The sequence below is a fragment of the Equus quagga genome, chromosome 11 (genome assembly GCF_021613505.1).
Source record: "Equus quagga isolate Etosha38 chromosome 11, UCLA_HA_Equagga_1.0, whole genome shotgun sequence".
Taxonomy (NCBI): Eukaryota; Metazoa; Chordata; class Mammalia; order Perissodactyla; family Equidae; genus Equus; species Equus quagga.
Window position 1 is genome coordinate 70,063,900 of NC_060277.1, and position 17,234 is coordinate 70,081,133.

The 17,234-nt window shown below is 37.8% G+C and overlaps 1 pseudogene; it reads right to left on the bottom strand.

The window, feature by feature from the left end:
• Positions 1-13,654: 13,654 nt before the first annotated feature.
• Positions 13,655-14,580, bottom strand: LOC124247846 (olfactory receptor 1A1-like; annotated as a pseudogene).
• Positions 14,581-17,234: the final 2,654 nt, after the last annotated feature.

The window sequence follows — 17,234 nt, forward strand, 5'->3', positions numbered from 1 at the left end:
TCTGCTCTCAAGGACCTCAGAACTTAATGGAGAAGCCTGAATCACACACTAATTTTATTACATGTGAAAAGGAAAGGACAGTATTTTGGGGTCTTGGAAAATACACTCTAGTGCAAAGGATGGTCAGTACAAGGAGAACCTTGGATAATTTAAATGGTCCCACTGACCAAACTCAGAATAAGCCCAGAGCCAGGAGATAACAAGCATCTACGCTGGTATTAGAAGACTGTAAATCACAAAGACCATTGGGGTTAGTTTGTAGCAATACGAGATCAGTGTTTAAAGTAGACATTCACCACCTTCTGGATAAGTTTTGTCTCTATTCAAAACTATTAAATATACGTAATCATAATGTTTTTCTCTAACATCTCACCCAAATCCGCTCTTCAACCTTGTCTTCCCTTTCTTTATTCTTTCCTTTGGTGACTCATCCAACTGTATCATGACTTCAACTGCTTCTTAGTGGACTCTCAGGTCTGTATCTGTAGGCTTGATCTGGTTTCTCATATTTCCACATTCAGTCATCTTGGCAACATGTCTGGCCTCATACTCTGCTTATCCCACCTAAGTAGACTGTTATCTTTTTTGAAGAAGAGAACCATATCTTGTTTATTTTTACCTCGCTTACAGAAATTATTGGGAATATTGTTCATTTTTTGCACTAGTAAGTTTGAACTCAACAGTTTGAGCATACCCATGTTTATTTCATGGGTTCCCCACATGTGGGATGCTACCAGGTACTATCACTCATGTTATCCCTCACCTCCACATGTGATCTTATTGATTCTTAATTTTGAATAATTCATACATAAGTTTTGTACTTATTGTCTCAGTGCTTTATCTTTGACTACCATCACTTTCTGCCTGAAATATTGTAAGGTTCTCTTAACTGTTTTGCTATTGGTTCCCTCCTTTCATCCACCTTGACTCTGAAGCATACTAATTGTGGCAGAGACTACTAGCATCTCACTCAAATCCACTTTGATCTCTTCTTCCTGGACACGCAACTAGACTACATTTCCCAGGCTCCCTTGTACTGAGGTTTGGTCATGAGACTGAGTTCTAGCCAATCCATCCATGTGTTGCAATTCTGGGCTTCTTCCAAATTCACTTTCCCCCTGGGCAAGGAGGATGCAAATGGCCAGGAGGTTAAATGGGGTGATGGAGTCACACAGTGGAATGAGCCTGTGTCCTTAGTTCTCTACAACCAGGAGGCCACCAGCACCAAGGACACTCACTAGAACTGTTACATCAGAGAGAAATAAACTTTACTCTGTTTATACACTTGCACATTTTACATTTATTTGTTACTGGGGTCCAAGATATCCTAAGCAATTCACTAATTTTTCTAAAGAGACCTCTACTCAATAATTCAATCTATAATGAGTTTAACCACTAATTCTCAGTGTCTCCTACAGTACTGTTGAGAATGATATGCTAACACGGGGGAAACAGGTAAAATTATCTTTTCCCTAAATATGATGTGCTTCATCTCTGCACCTAAATGAATTTGGTTTTCTCTCTTAAATGCCCTTTCCCATATCATATATACATAGAATCATAATGTCTCAGAGTGAGAGGGGTTCAGTAGAACTGGAGGGCTCACAGACCATGGTTAGCTCATATGGTAGAGATACATAATATTTTAGAGGTGGGGCTCTTGGCAACATGGCAGACTCAGCTGATGTTGACAGGTCCCATTACTATTAAAACACATAGAAAGTCTATATAAATTGTTAAAGAAAAAGAAAAAACATGTGACAAACCTAAAAGAAAGAAATGGTGTTATGTAGGAATGAGAAAGATAAAGAAAACTCAAGAGCAAGTGTTGTAGCCCAGAGCTGATGCTATGGTTGCTCCCAGGAGATGTGGCCACAGATCCACAGGAAGCAGGGAGTTTATATTTAGTCTTCTGCATAAAGCACTTGAAGCCTTGTCTTATTGTGAAAAGAGCACTAGAAGAAATTTTTTCCATATAATAATTGAAAAGGAAAAATCAAAACAAATAGAATTCAAGAATACGATTGTCTCCAAAATGATTGTCTCCAAAGGAATTCCAAGAAACTCTTTAGAAGTAAGAGGTTTCAGCAAGTTTGTCTGATATAAGCCATTGTTAAAAAAATCAATACTGTTGTTATATCTAAGTAAAAATAAATTGTAAAATATAATTTAAGGAATACTTCCTATTCCCTATTGCAAGAGAAATTTAAGGAATCTAGAAATAATTCTAACAAATGAGGTCCAAGACTATTCAAAAATTATGAAACTTTACTGAATGACGAAAGGAATACCTACAAAATATGGAGATAAGGAAAGTTAATGGAGACTCAATGTTGTAAAAATGTCAATTCTTCTCTAATTAATCTATGAATTCATTCCAATCTCAATCAAAACACCATAGGTTTCTTTTAAACATGTAACTTAGTAAACAGATCCAAAAATTTAATAGAAGAACAAAGAACCAAGAAGAGTTAAGACTATTTGAATTAAAAGACAAAGGAGAGAGGAATGGTCCCATAAAGTACGAAAATGATTTACTCTGGTCCTTCATACAATGGCTTAGTACTGTCATAGGGACTGACAAACACATCTATGTAACAGACTAGAGAGCCTAGAAACAGATCAAGTGTTTATCATAAATTGGTACATGACCTGGGCTGTTTTAGAAACAGGCAGGGAACAGTAGGATTGACTGTTTGGTAAAGAGTACTGGGACAATTGGATACCCATACATAAAAATAATTCCTAATGACTTAATTGTGAAAAGCAAAGCTTTGGAAACTTTAGAACAAAATATGTTTATGATATTAGGGTAGGAAGTAATTTCTTAATCTAGCACAAAATGGACACACACGAGAAAATGTAAAATTTGACTACGTGAAAAATAAAACATTTCCATGAGACAGACACCATAAAGGAAGGAGAAAAACAAGTCATGGACTGGAAGAGGTACATGCTGTGCACATAATCAATAAATGATTCGTGTTCAGAATACAGAAGAGTCTTACACACTAATGAGAAAAAAACCAAAAACCCAGTAGGAAATAATGGCAGCAGGCTTGAATAGACAAGTCATAGAAGAAGAAGCTAGTGTGGCCAGTAACCAAAAGAAAAGATGCTCAACAAGTTAAAACAAAATTCAGTTTAACATCCATTGCCTTGGAGTAAGTGTAAAGTCTGACAATTTCAAGTGTAGGGAAAAAATAGAAAAATTAGTATGATCATTTGGAGAACAATTATCCAATATCTAGGCAAGCTGCAAATTCTTGCGCCTCTAACTGACTCAGCAATTCCACTTCTTGATTGGACCCTAGAGAAACTCTGACACGTGTTCCAGAAGACATTCAAAGTATGTATATTGTCATATATACATGACAATATATAGAAATGGATAAGTTATTTGTGACATTTTCTTATTAATGAATTCTGCAACAGTTAAAATGAATGAATTCAGATGGAAAAATCTTCTAAAATCTTAACGTGATGGAAAAACCCAAGTTGCTGTACGATGTATGGTGTAAATGTATATGTAAATTTTAGCACATAAAACAATACACGCGTATGTAGTAAAAGTATCCATCCTGAAAGGGAGCACGTTATTCATTCTAGAATAGCTTTTATCTCTGTGGTGAGAGACATAATATTTCCTCAACATTCTCCCCTGCGTATCGTACCATACACGTACTTCCATCTGTCTGTTTTCTCCAAAGAGTCAGAAGAAAAGTGTCCATGCACCCAATATTCTGTCATCCTCATTCTTTTTTGTTTCTCCAGCTATATTGCTCCACCGTTCTTTCAGTTGCAGTGTTTTCTACCTCCAATATCTACCTCAAGAACCCATTGACTTGGGGGTCGGTTGGGTGGTGTAGTGGTTAAGTTTGTGTGCTCCATTTCTGCGGGCCGGGGTCCATGGTTTGGATCTGAGGCATGGACCTACACATTGCTCATCAAGTCATGCTGTGGTGGCATCCCACATACAAAAAACAGAGTAAGATTGGCACAGATGTTAGCTCAGCAACTATCTTCCTCAAGCAAAAAGAGGAAGATTGGCAACAGACATCAGCTCAAGGCCAATCTTCCTCACCAAAAAAAAAAAAAAAAAAGAGGAAAGCATGGTCTGACTAGTAAACATATTGTAGTCTCTTTAGTCATTCAATGAATGTTTCTCAGTCTTGTCACTCTAGCCACCACCTCATTTCTGTAATGAATTTTTTTTTTTGCTTTTCGCAGGGAAAGATTCACCCTGAGCTAACATCTGTGGCCAATCTTGCTTTTTTCCTCTCTGAAGCCCTAGTACACGGTTGTATATCCTCATTGTAAGTCCTTCTAGTTCTTCTATGTGAACCACCACCACAGCATGGCAACTAATAGATGGGTGGTGTGGTTCCATGCCCGGGAACTGAATGCATGCTGCCAAAGTGGGAGTGCCAAACTTTGACTACTAGGCCATCAGGGTTGGCTCCCTGACTTAATTTCTTATTTATATTCTTCCTTTCTCAGGCAGCCTTCTTTAAAGAGAAGTCTGTTTATGGAAACCAATAGTATATTTGTAATATTTTAAACACTCACTGTCTAGCATCCCCTAACAGGTGAAGTTCAAGTTCCTTATCATGAAGAAAATCTCAAAGACAAGTTATCCATACGTTTGAGGAAAACTTCAGGCAAAGAGGAGTTATATACCTTTATTTGGAGCACAGGATAAAAGCAGGAAGATTCAGTCAGGAAAAAAGTTTTGGTTAGTGTTTTGGAGGATTTTGAAGCAATGCAAGAACTTTGTTCTGTATTCATTGGGAACTAAGAATCAAGATGGTGGATGTGGTTTGCACTAACTCTTTCTCGTAATAGACATACACAATCTTTTAAAAATGTAAATATAGATATTTGGACATATAAATAAAGTGACTGATCAACAGGGCAACATTTTTGAGTGACAATCTGGTATGTGTACAACCACATGGTGATAAAATAAAAGAGTCAAAGAATGTAAGAAAAGTAGCACCAGAAAGATAAGATGTTGATGTAATCAATGTGGCAATTAAAGAAACAAGGAACCAGGTGAAGGCAGTTTCTGAGCACAGGCACTTGAGGATAGAAATCCATACTGCAACATGTAGTAGGTCATCATGGGGAGGGAGGGTTTCTGCAGAAAACCTGGAGGGGGAGGTGAAAGAAACTTGTACTCCCAGGAAGAGGAGCAGGAGGTGCATCATCGTGAATGCTAGAGGCAAAGTGAGAGGGTTGATTTCACTGGGAAGATGCCAGGAGTCCAGGCAATGCTTCGTGCTAAAATACTCTTTCTGGGAAGTGTTTGTGCTCTGAGAATTCCATAACATGAGAGTAACAGTGCTGAGGACAAATTTTCAGGGACACATGAGGCCAAATGCCTCCCCTTGGCTTCAAGGGTAGCAGACAAGGCCTAACATTGTCCTCTAAGTGCTTTGAGTCTCCCTGATAGTTGAGCCCATCAGTGCTCTGACAACGAAATAACAGAATATTCTGAAGGGGCTTGCTAGCATGCCTGTTGAATGTAGGAGTACAGGTGGGTTTCTAGCTCCTCTCTGACAATGGGTTTGTGTGAGTGCACAAAGACATATACATACCACACACGCATACCACACACACACACACACACACAATACACAACACACTCAACTTCAAGAGTTAGAGAGAGCTCTGACTTGAGAGATACAAATCAGAACTCCCCCTACCCCATCCCCTTTTCATGGAGAGAACTCAAAGATAGCCATCTGTCAAAAGGGGAGTGTTCTCTCCCTCTCTCTCTACTTGATTTTGAGATCTTGGGTTCTGGATTCAGGCCAAGGTGTGAGTCCTAGTTTTCCCACTGTGTGGGACTTTAGAGAATTCAATTCATCAGTTTTTCATCTGATAAAATGACAAAATAATTCTGCTTACCTCTTGGGGGGTGTTGTGAGGGTCAAAGAAAATAATGCAGGTAGTGCAGTTGCTGGCTGTCTATCAGTTGATGTCAATGTCATAAAGACTCTCTTCTCCAACATCCACAGTCCCTCCCTGGGGAGACAGCTCAGATGCTGTCAAAAAGGGTTCTGGTCCTGTGGCCCTCACACCTCTTCCACAAGTGGGAAGTGTACAACCAGCTGGGCTAGCATCTGTTAGCTCAGTTAGCATCCCTTTTTGGAGGCAGGCATGCCAGAGAAAGTGCCAGGAGTAGTCCAGGAGAGTGAGTCTCTGGTCCTCTGCTCCAGAGGCAGAGGAGATAGAACTTGGATGATTTGGAAAGAGGAGCCCTGAGTTTTCCAACATGCAGGAGAAGAAGTAGAATGAGCTTTACTTTATGGAGCCTGAGGATGAAAACTCTAGTTTCTTTCTCAAGGCAGCAGGATGGATCATAGGATAGAGAAAATTGTGAACTATTCCCTAGGTTATAAAGTCTCTTGAAATACGAATCCCTTGGGTCTTCATCCCGCCATACTCAGAGTAATTGTTGAGACTGATTAGACACTCCCACAGCTGTTCCCTGAGGGGACACAGTGGTTCTCAAGAGTAATCTTTCTCAGAGTTCTCGAAGTGAGGATAGATGAGATGGTTACCGAGAGAGTGTGTCTCCAGGGTCCAAGTCCTGGGCTGACTTATTCTAGCCTCTTTGTTGGGATGTGGGCCCCTGTCCTCTGCTGTTTGGCACAAACTAGAATCACTCCATGAGATACAAGGACTGGGCTACAATTGAGCTCCTAGTCTTTATTCTAGGCTATGATGAAGCCTTTCTTGTGTTAAATGTGCAACGAAGAGTTATATTTCACCTTTTGTCTATGATGTGTCTTGAGGAGGGTTATGCTGGAAGTTAAACTTTCTTTTTTCTAGTATCTTGAGAGTATCTGAATTTTTTAGATTCTTAGAGAAGGAAAGAGCCTAGATATTATCATGTGTCACCTTATAACAGCCCTGATTAATGTTCATTATGCCATGACTTAGCACCTCCTGTGGCAGAGAGGTCACTACCTTTCTGTAGAGGACCATGGTGAAGACTGAGCTTGGGCTGGGTTTCAGTTGAGGCCCTGCTTCTTACTGGCTGTAACTGACTTTGGACAGTTATTTAACAAACTTACTCATTTCTGTAATTGGAATAACAACAGCAACAATCACAACACCCCAATAAAGCCGTTATGAGGAACAAATGAATTAATATCTGAAAAGTTCTTAAACCAGAGCCTGGCACACAGTTAACACTTAGTCAGTGTTAACTGTTATTTTGCTACCTCTCCACCAGTACCTTTACTACCTAGAGTATTACCTATTGACTGCTTATTTTGTGACTAGTCGTGTAATTGTTGGACAACTTTCCAAAACCTTCTTCAGATTCTGTACATGATAGATGTTGGAACATTTATTGAATTGCATTTTCCTTTAGACACATTTCAGGTTGCACCATGCTGTTTGCTCTGTTGTTACCTGCCCTGTCATCAGATCATGCACCAGTGTCCAGGACATGGGCTCCCCAGACGGGGATAAGATAACATCTCATGATCAAGATTTTCTTCCTAGTAATCACATTTTCTTCTATATGTCCTTCTCAGAATCTCTTCCTACTTCCATGTTTTATCTTGGGTACCCATTAGGGGCGAGGATTGTGCAATGCCGTCAAAGGGAACCACGAAGAAAATCATGTTTTAACCTCAAACATTGCAAATATATCTGTGTGTACTGACTACAGCTTTCAGTAGTCTATGAAATGAATCTCTGATCTTCCATGCCCTAGAGAGAAAATCCTGTGGATGGTGAGAGAGGCTAATTTTAACTGTCTGTTAGAAAATTCCAGGCTTTGTGAAATTTCTTCTAGTTTAAGACACTTAAAAACGTTTGTCTAGGGCATATATTTGCAGAGTAAGAGAAGAGAAACAACACCTTAAGTACTTGGAAGAAAAACGTATATTTGAAAGTAATTTAAGGAAGTGAACAGACAATTTTTGAAAAATTGTTTCATGTTCTTAAGACATTTAAAATAGAGCATCCAACAGAAACAAATTTAGATGAAAATGAAATTGACATAGAAACAGTAGGCAGAAGTGAATAAGGAGCAGAACAGATTATTTTAATTGGTATTTCAGGCTGAACTGACAATTCAGAAAATAAATTGGTAACTTTTGGGTCAGAAGTTGTCTTGTCTCTTCAGGCTGCTATAACACAGACTGGGTAGCTTATAAACAACATAAATTTATTTTTCACAGTTCTGGATGCTTGAGAAGTCCAGGATCATGGCACTGGCAAATTTGGTATTTGGTGAGGGCTTCTTGGTTCATAGAAGGCACTTTTCCCTGTGTCCTCACATGGCAGAAGGGGCAAGGGAGCTTTGTGAGGTCTCTTTTACAAGAACACTAATCCCATTCCTGAGGGCTCCACCCTCATGAAATAAACACCTCCCAAAAGTCTCACCTCCTAATTCCATCACCTTCGGCATTAGGATGTCAACGTATGACATTTGGGGGAAAACAAATATTTAGACTGTAGGAGAAGTCCCTCCTCGAGGAAGAGGACAAGAAATTTAAAACAACAAAGGAGAGCAGGAATGTAGGGTGTTGGAGAGAACATGGAGGCCCAACTTAAGAATTAGTAGTTCCACCAAAAGCAATAACAAGTAGAACAAAAGCAGCAATTGAAGTTGAAAAAAAAGGTAATATTATGGAGAATCAGAAACCAGAGCACAATTTGGGGCCGGTGCCATGCCAAGTGGTTGAGTTCACACGCTCTGCTCTGGCAGCCCAGGGTTTCTTCGGTTTGGATCCTGGGTGCGGACATGGCACTGCTCCTCAGGCCACGATGAGGCGGCGTCCCACATAGCACAACCAGAAGGATCTACAACTAAAATATACAACTGTGTACTGGGGGACACTGGGGAGAAGAAGAAGAAGAAGAAAAGAAGATTGGCAACAAATGTTAGCTCAGGTGCTAACCTTAAAACAACAACCACAACCGCAACAACAAAACAAACAAAAAACCCAGAACATAATCAAAAGCTATGCCATATTCTGGATGACACAAGTGAAAATATACTTAGATGTATCTTATTGATATTTTGGTATTTTATTACAGGAATAACATTTTTATGAATAAAAATTTCAATAACAGAGAATAACAGATTACCTAAAAGGAGATAGGCAATCAACTTAGCTTCTGGTTTTTCTCAACAAAACACCAATGCCAGAAAATACTGAAGGATATCAAAGTATTCAGAGAACAGTTTCATAACGCAAAATTCTTTACTCAGGTAGGTTATCTCTGGTTATTTTTAGGTTATTTTCTGTCGAAAATTAGCTGTCCATATATGTGTGGATTTATTTCTTGGCTCTCAATTCTATTTCATTGATCTGTGTGTCTGTTTTAGTGTCAGTGTGACAATGTTTTAGTTACTATAACTTTGTAGTATATTTTGAAGTCAGAGAGTGTGATACCTCCAGCTTTGGTCTTTTTTCTCAGGATTCCTTTGGCTATTCGGGGTCTTTTGTTGTCCCATATAAATTTTCGGATTCTTTGTTCTATTTCTGTGAAAAATGTTGTTGGAACTTTGGTAGGGATTGCATTGAATCTGTAGATTGCTTTAGGAAGTATGGACATTTTAACTAGGTTAATTCTTCCAATCCAAGAGCATGGAATATCTTTCCACTTCTTTGTGTCTTCTTGGATTTCTCTCAACAATGTTTTATAGTTTTTGGTGTACAGATCTTTCACCTCTTTCGTTAAGTTTACTCCTAGGTATTTTATTCTTTTTTGTTGCAATTGTAAATGGGATTGTATTCTTAATTTCTATTTCTGCTACCTCATTTTTAGTGTATAGAAATGCAACTGATTTTTGTATGTTAACTTTATATCCTGCAGCTTGACTATATTCATTTCTTATTTCTAAAAGCTTTTTAGCACATTCTTTAGGGTTTTCTATATATAAAATTGTATCGTCTGCAAATAGTGACAGTTTCATTTCTTCCTTTCCAATTTAGATCCCTTTTATTTCTTTTTCTTGCCTGATTGCTCTGGTTAGGACTTCCAATACTATGTTAAATAAGAGTGATGAAAGTGGGCATCCTTGTCTGTTTCCTGTTCTTGGAGGGATAGCTTTCAGTTTTTCTCCACTAAGAATGATATTTGCTGTGGGTTTGTCATATATGGCGGTTTATTATGCTGAGGTATTTTCCTTCTATACCCATTTTCTTTAGAGTTTTTATTATAAATGGATGCTCTATCTTGTCAAATACTTTCTCTGCATCTATTGAGATGATCATGTGATTTTTATTCTTCATTTTGTTAATGTGGTGTATCACGATTGATTTGCACATGTTGAACCACCCCTGCATCCCTGGAATAAATCCCACTTGATCATGGTGTATGATCTTTTTAATGCACTGTTGTATTCGGTTTGCTAATATTTTGTTGAGGATTTTTGCATTGACGTTCATCAATGAATTTGGCCTGTAATTTTCTTTTTTTGTGTTGTCCTTGTTTGGTTTTGGTATCAGGATAATGTTGGCTTCGTAGAATGAGTGAGGAAGCTTCCCCTACTCTTCAATTTTTGGGAAGAGTTTGAGAAGGATAGGTATTAAGTCTTGTTTGAATGTTTGGTAGAATTAACCAGGGAAGCCATCTGGTCCTGGACTTTTATTTCTTGGGATGTTTTTGATTACTGTTTTGATATCCTTATTGATGATTGGTCTATACAAATTCTCTACCTCTTCTTGATTCAGTTTTGGAAGGTTGTATGATTCTAAGAATTTATCCATTTCTTCTAGATTGTCCAATTTGTTGGCATATAGCTTTCCATAGTATTCTCTTATAATCATTTGTATTTCTTAAGTGTCCATTGTAATTTCTCCTCTTCCATTTCTGATTTTGTTTGGGTCTTCTTTCTTTTTTTATTGGTGATTTTAGCTAAAGGATTGTCAATTTTCTTTATCTTTTCAAAGAACTGGCTCTTGGTTTCATTGATTTTTTTTCTGTTTTTTTTTTTTTTAAGTCTCTATTTCATTTATTTCTGCTCTGATTTTTATTCTTTCCTTCCTTCTTCTGACTTTGGGCTTTGTTTCTTCTTCTTTTTCCTCTTCCTTTAGATGCAATGTTCGATTGTTCATTTGACATTTTCCAGGTTTGAGGTAGGCCTGAATTTCTATAAACTTCCCTCTTAGAACCTCTTTTGCTGCAACCCATAGATTTTGGCATGTCACATTTTCATTTTCATTTGTCTCCAGGTATTTTTTGGTTTCTCCTTTGATTTCTTAATCGACTCCATCGTTGTTCAATAGCATTTTGTTTAATCTCCACGTATTTGTGGCTTTTTAGATTTCTTTCTGTAGGTGATTTCTAGTTTTATACCATTGTGGTCAGAAAAGATGCTTGGTATTATTTCAATCTCCTTAAGTTTATTGAGACTTGCTTTGTGGCCTAATATGGATCAATCCTGGAGAATGTTCCACGTGCATTTGGAAAGAATGTGTGCTCTGTGGTTTTTGGATGGAATGTTCTATATATATCTACTAAGTCCATCTGGTCTAATGCGTCATTTAAGGCCAATGTTTCCTTATTGATCTTCTGTTTGGATGATCTATCCTTTCGTGTAAATGGAGCATTAAACTCCCCTACTATTATTGTGTTACTGTCTATTTCTTCTCTTCTGTCTGTTAATAATTGCTTTATATATTTAGGTACTCCTACGTTCAGTGTGTAGATAATTACAAGTGTTATATCCTCTTGTTAGATTGTTCCCTTTATCATTATGTATTGTACTTCTTTGTCTCTCATTACTGTTTTTGTTTTAAAGTTTATTTTGTCTGATATAAGTATTGCTATCCCATCTTACTTTTCTTTGACATTTGAAGTAGTATCTTTTTCCATCCTTTCACTGTAAGTTTATGTATGTCTTTAGGTCTGCAGTGTGTCTCTTGTATGCAGCACATGCATGGGTCTTGTTTTTATTTTTTTTATCCAATCAGCCACCTTATGCCTTTTGATTGGAGCATTTGCTCCCTTGACATTTAAAGTAGCTATTGACAAATGTGTATTTATTGCCATTTTGTTATTTTTTCTCTGGATATTTTAGTAGTTCTTCTCTGTTCCTTTTTTCTTCTCTTGCTCTCTTCTCTTGTGGTTTGATGGCTTTCTTCAGTAATATGTTTCATTTCCTTTCTCTTATATATTTGTTTTTTATTATAGGTTTCTGTTTCAGGATTATCATCAGGTTCATATATAATATTCTACATACATAGCAATCTATATGGAGTTGATAGTCTCTTTAGTTTGACCTCTTTCTAAAAACTCTACTCTTTTAGTCCCCTTCTCCCACATTTTATGTTTTTGAAATCATATGTAATCTCTTATTTTTTGTGTGTCTATCCATTACACTCTTATTATTGAAATAGCTAATTTTAGTACTTTTGTCTTTTATCCATCATATTTTCTTCATAGGTGGTTGATCTGCTACCTTTACTGTATTTTTGCCTTTACCAATGATTTTATTGCCTTTTTTTTTTTAGATTTTTCTTATTCCTATTTGTGGTCTTCTCTTTCCCACTGAAATAAGTCCCTTCAGCATTCCTTGTAGAACTGATTTCTTGGTGATAAACTCCTCTAATTTTTGCTTGTCTGGGAAATTATCTCTCCTTCCATTCTGAATGATAACCTTGCTGGATAGAGTATTCTTGCCTATAGGTTTTTCCCTTTTAGCACTTAAAATATATTCTACCACTCTCTTCTAGCCTGTAGGACTTCAGCTGAGAAGTCAGCTGATAGCCTTATGGGCTTTTCTTTGTGCATCACTTGTTGCTTTCTCTTGCAGCTTTTAGTATTCTGTCTTTATCTTTAACTTTGAACATTTTAATTATGATGTGTCTTGATGTGGGCCTCTTCGGGTTTATCTTGGTTGGTGCTCTCTGTACTTCCTGTTCTTGGATGTCTGCTTCTTTCCTGAGGTTAGGAAAGTTTTCAGCTATTATTTCTTCAAATAGATTCTCTGCCCCTTTGTCTCTCTCTTCTCCTTCTGGGACACCTATAATATGAATGTTAGTGTGTTTGACATTGTCTCAGATTTACCAGGTGTATGGTAGATGGGTAATGTCCAGTATGATTATGTATAATCATTATCAGATTACATTTCAGAGACTAATATTTTCATACATTCATTCTGCTTTCCACCAATATTCATTGGATGCAATTTATATGACCAAAACTGTGAAAGGTACAGTGATATGTTAAGACAGCTCCTGTGTTAAGAGGTTTGTATGCACACTAGGGGTGATTAAACATAACAGTCCAGTAAAAATGACATTTGAATAGTGATTTATAGCCTGCCAAGTATGAACCATTGTGATCCTCAGACTTTATGAAAGTAGCTGAGCAAGATATTGTTATTCCTAATATGTAGATGTAGAAGCTGAGCCTCATTCCTACCCAACTTTACTCTGATAGTCAGCACAGTAGTTGGGACATGAACCCAATATTGTGCACTGCCATTCTGCCCAAAGGAGTAGAAATTAGTACAAAGAAATAGTTTCAATAACATGCCTCATAAATTGCTACAAATTTCTGAGAAGAGGAATTTCTAGCTGGAAAGATCAAAGGAGTGGAAGGATATTGGGGATGGATTTCCAAGTGAATCCTAATTGGTGACTGAAGTCTCCAATGTATGACCTCACATTGGTTATGAGGAAATTCTCTTGCTGAAGAGTTTCCCCAGGGCAGATTTCATGTCCCGACTTCTGAGACTATAGATGAAAGGATTTAACATTGGTGTCATTGCCATGTACATCACTGTTATTACAGCATCCTTTAGGCTGTAACTAGTCAGAGGGTGGAAATACATGCCCATGATCGTCCCATTGTACAAAGAAACAACTGTGAGGTGGGAACCACAGGTAGAGAAGGCTTTGAGCACACCTTTGGTGGATGGAACCTGTAACACCGTGGAAAACACATGGACATAGGAGATGACAATGCATAGTAATGGCACGGAGAAAACACCAATCCCTAGATACATTATCTTCACATTGAAGTGGATGTTAGAACAAGACAGCTTGAGCAAAGAGGCAATGTCACAGTAGAAGTTTGCCACTTTCTGGCTTCCACAGAAGGACAGACCAACTGTGAACAGAGTGTGTGGGAGACCATTGGCATTTCCAAACACCCAAAACCCAACAACTAGCAGGACACAAGACCGTGGGCTCATAATTGTTGTGTAATGAAGTGGGCAACTGATGGCCACAGCATGATCATATGCCATTGCTGCCAAGATATAGTTGTATGTGTTGTCCAAGGCTATTATCAAATGCAATTGCCTTAGGCATCCCCGAAAGGAGACGGCCTTGGTGCCCAAAAGATGGTTGGTCAGCATCTTAGGGAGTGTTACAGAGGAGAAGATGTCAACAAAGGAGAGGTTGGCCAGGAAACAATACATGTGGTTGTGGAGGCAAATGTCAGAGTGACTGGCCAGATGGTGAGCAGGTTTCCAATCAATGTGATGGGATAAACAAACAGGAAGAGGATGAAGAAGAAATCTTCCTGCTCTTGCTGACCTGTGATTCCCAGGAGGATGAAATCTAAGGTAGAGGATTTGTTTTCTTCCCTCATGACTCCTTTGTTAAGAAAAAGCAGAGGAATCCAGAATTATCAGCAAAGTTACTGTGCATAACAGTCTTCCTTGTCCACTGGTTTGGCTCCAGTGATCAACCATTTCTACAAATGAGCTTACTAAATTTGAAGAAAGCCAACATTCTGGGGAAATATCCTTGTTGATCAGTGTGACTAACTGACAGTTAGCCCTGGACACTCATGTTTAAGAAGCTAGCAGTCTGTCAATCAGAGATGCCCGTCCTTTCCCATCCCCTCACTACCAGTGAAACACCTAGAATTTAATCAATTTACAAATACTTAATACTCATATTGTATGTGCTAGATACTTTGTTAGGCTTGTGTGAAAATCACAAATATGTGGAAAATACAATTTATTAATCAATTTATTCAACATGTAAGGCATAGTCTCTGCTCTTGGGTCCTTACAACTTAATGGAGAAGCCAGAATCACGCACTGATTTTATTACATATGATAAAGAAAGGACAGCATTTGGGGTCTTTGACAAAATACTTCAGTGGGAAGTGTGTTAGTACAAGGACCAGCGCAAAAATTAGGAATTGTTCCAATGACCAAACTCATAGTGATCCCGTTGCCAAGGAAGTAACTGGCATCTATGCTCATCTCAGAAGATTATAAATCACAAGGACCACTGGGTTTATGTCCTAACATAAGGAAGCCTAGTGAATTTCCTCCCCAAGTGTCCCATTTTCAAAGAAGATTTTCATCACCTCCTTTGATAGGCTTTATCTCTTTGGAAAACTCTCTAACAGAAAATTACAAAGCTTTTCTCTTTGATCTTCTCTTTCCTTTCTTTATTATTTCTTTTGGTGGCTCATCCAACTCATTGTTGATTCAACTACTGCTTAGTAAACTCTCAGGTCTATATCTGCAGATTCGGTTTTTCTTTCTTATATGTCTATGTTCAGTTATCCTGCGAACAAGTCTGTCCAAACTCCATACTCTGCACATCCAACTCAAGTAGTTTGCAAGCTTTTTTGAGGAGGAAAACCATACTCTGCTTATTTTTATCCTCCCCCCCCAGAGGGGTCATTGTGAAATACTGTTCATTGTATGAACCAATAAATTTTCACTCAATATTTCTTGGGTTAAATCAAGGTTTATTTTTTAGGCTCCCCAGATGTGGAATGCTCACAGGGGTATTCACTCAGTTTATCCTTCACTTCTACATCTCATCTTTTGATTCTTCATTTAAAATACATCTTACATAACTCAACTTTTCTAGTTATTGTCTCAAGAACTTTAGCTTTGACCATCATTATCTCCATGAAATATTGTAATGCTCCCTTAACTGCTTGACTACAGATTCCTTCCTCTTTGATCCACTTGCACTCTGAGGCATACTGCTGGTGGCAAAGACTACCAGCTGCTCATCCAAGTACAATCTCTTCTTCCTGGACATACAATTAGACTACATTTCTCAGGCTCCCTTGCACTGAGGTGTGGTCATGTGACTGAGTTCTAGCCAATCCACCTATGTATTCCAGTTGTAGGCTTTCTCCACACTCTTTTCCCCCTTGTGTCAGCTGAATGGAAATGGCCAGGAGGCTGAATGGGATGGTGGATTCATATGGTGGCATGAGCCTGTGTTCCTACTTCTCCATATCCAGAAGAGCCACCATCCACTAAGAAGACACCCACTGGGACTGTTACATAAGAGAGAAATAAACTTTTATCCTGTTTAAAGCATTACACATTTTGTCATGTCTTTGTTACTGTAGTCCAAGATATCCTAAGAAATTCACTAATTTTTCTAAAGATATTTGTACTCAATAATTAATTCAATCTATAATTAACTCAATTACCAATTCTCAATGTCTCCTATAGTACACGTGTATTATATGCTGGGCACAGAGGATGTGGTTCTAATTATATTTCCCCTAAATATGATGTGCTTTTTCATCTCTGTACCTAAAGAAATTTTTTTTTCTCTTTTGAAATGTCTTATCTTATCTTTACACAGAATCACAATATCTCAGGGTTGGGAGTGTTCAACAAAGGGCTGAGAGACTATGGTTAGTTCATTTGGTGTGGAAATGTAATATTTTAGAGATGGACTTCTCAGCAACATGGTTGAATAAGCTAATGTTAACAGATCTGATTCCAATTAAAATACATAGAAATTTTAGATAAATTTAAAAATCAATAAAAAAATACACATAGCCAAAACTAAAGAAAGAAATAGGAATACATAGGTATCAGAAACAAAATGAAGACTCAGAGCAAGAGTTGTAAGTCATAGTAGATGCTGTTGTGCTCCCTTGGGGTTTCCACCTAAAAATATGGCCCTTAAGGCTGGGGCCTGGTGTGTTAATTCCGTTTTGAAACAGAACATGTGCCACAGATCTGCATGAAGTAGAGAGCTAATTTGAGTTCCCTGTATGAAACACTTGAAGTGTTGATCTACTTGTGAAATAACAGAAAAATTTTTTTTGCTATATTAGATTTGGAAAAGAAAGAACAAAAGGATAAAATTCACAGAAAATTTGATTGTCTACAAAGAAAGCCTAAGGAAATTTCTAGATCAATCAAGGATTCCTAAGGGAATGTCTAGAGATATTAGGAAGTTAGTTTGATATAAGCCAATATTGGAAACAATCAATACTGTTCTTATACTTAAAAAATAATAAAA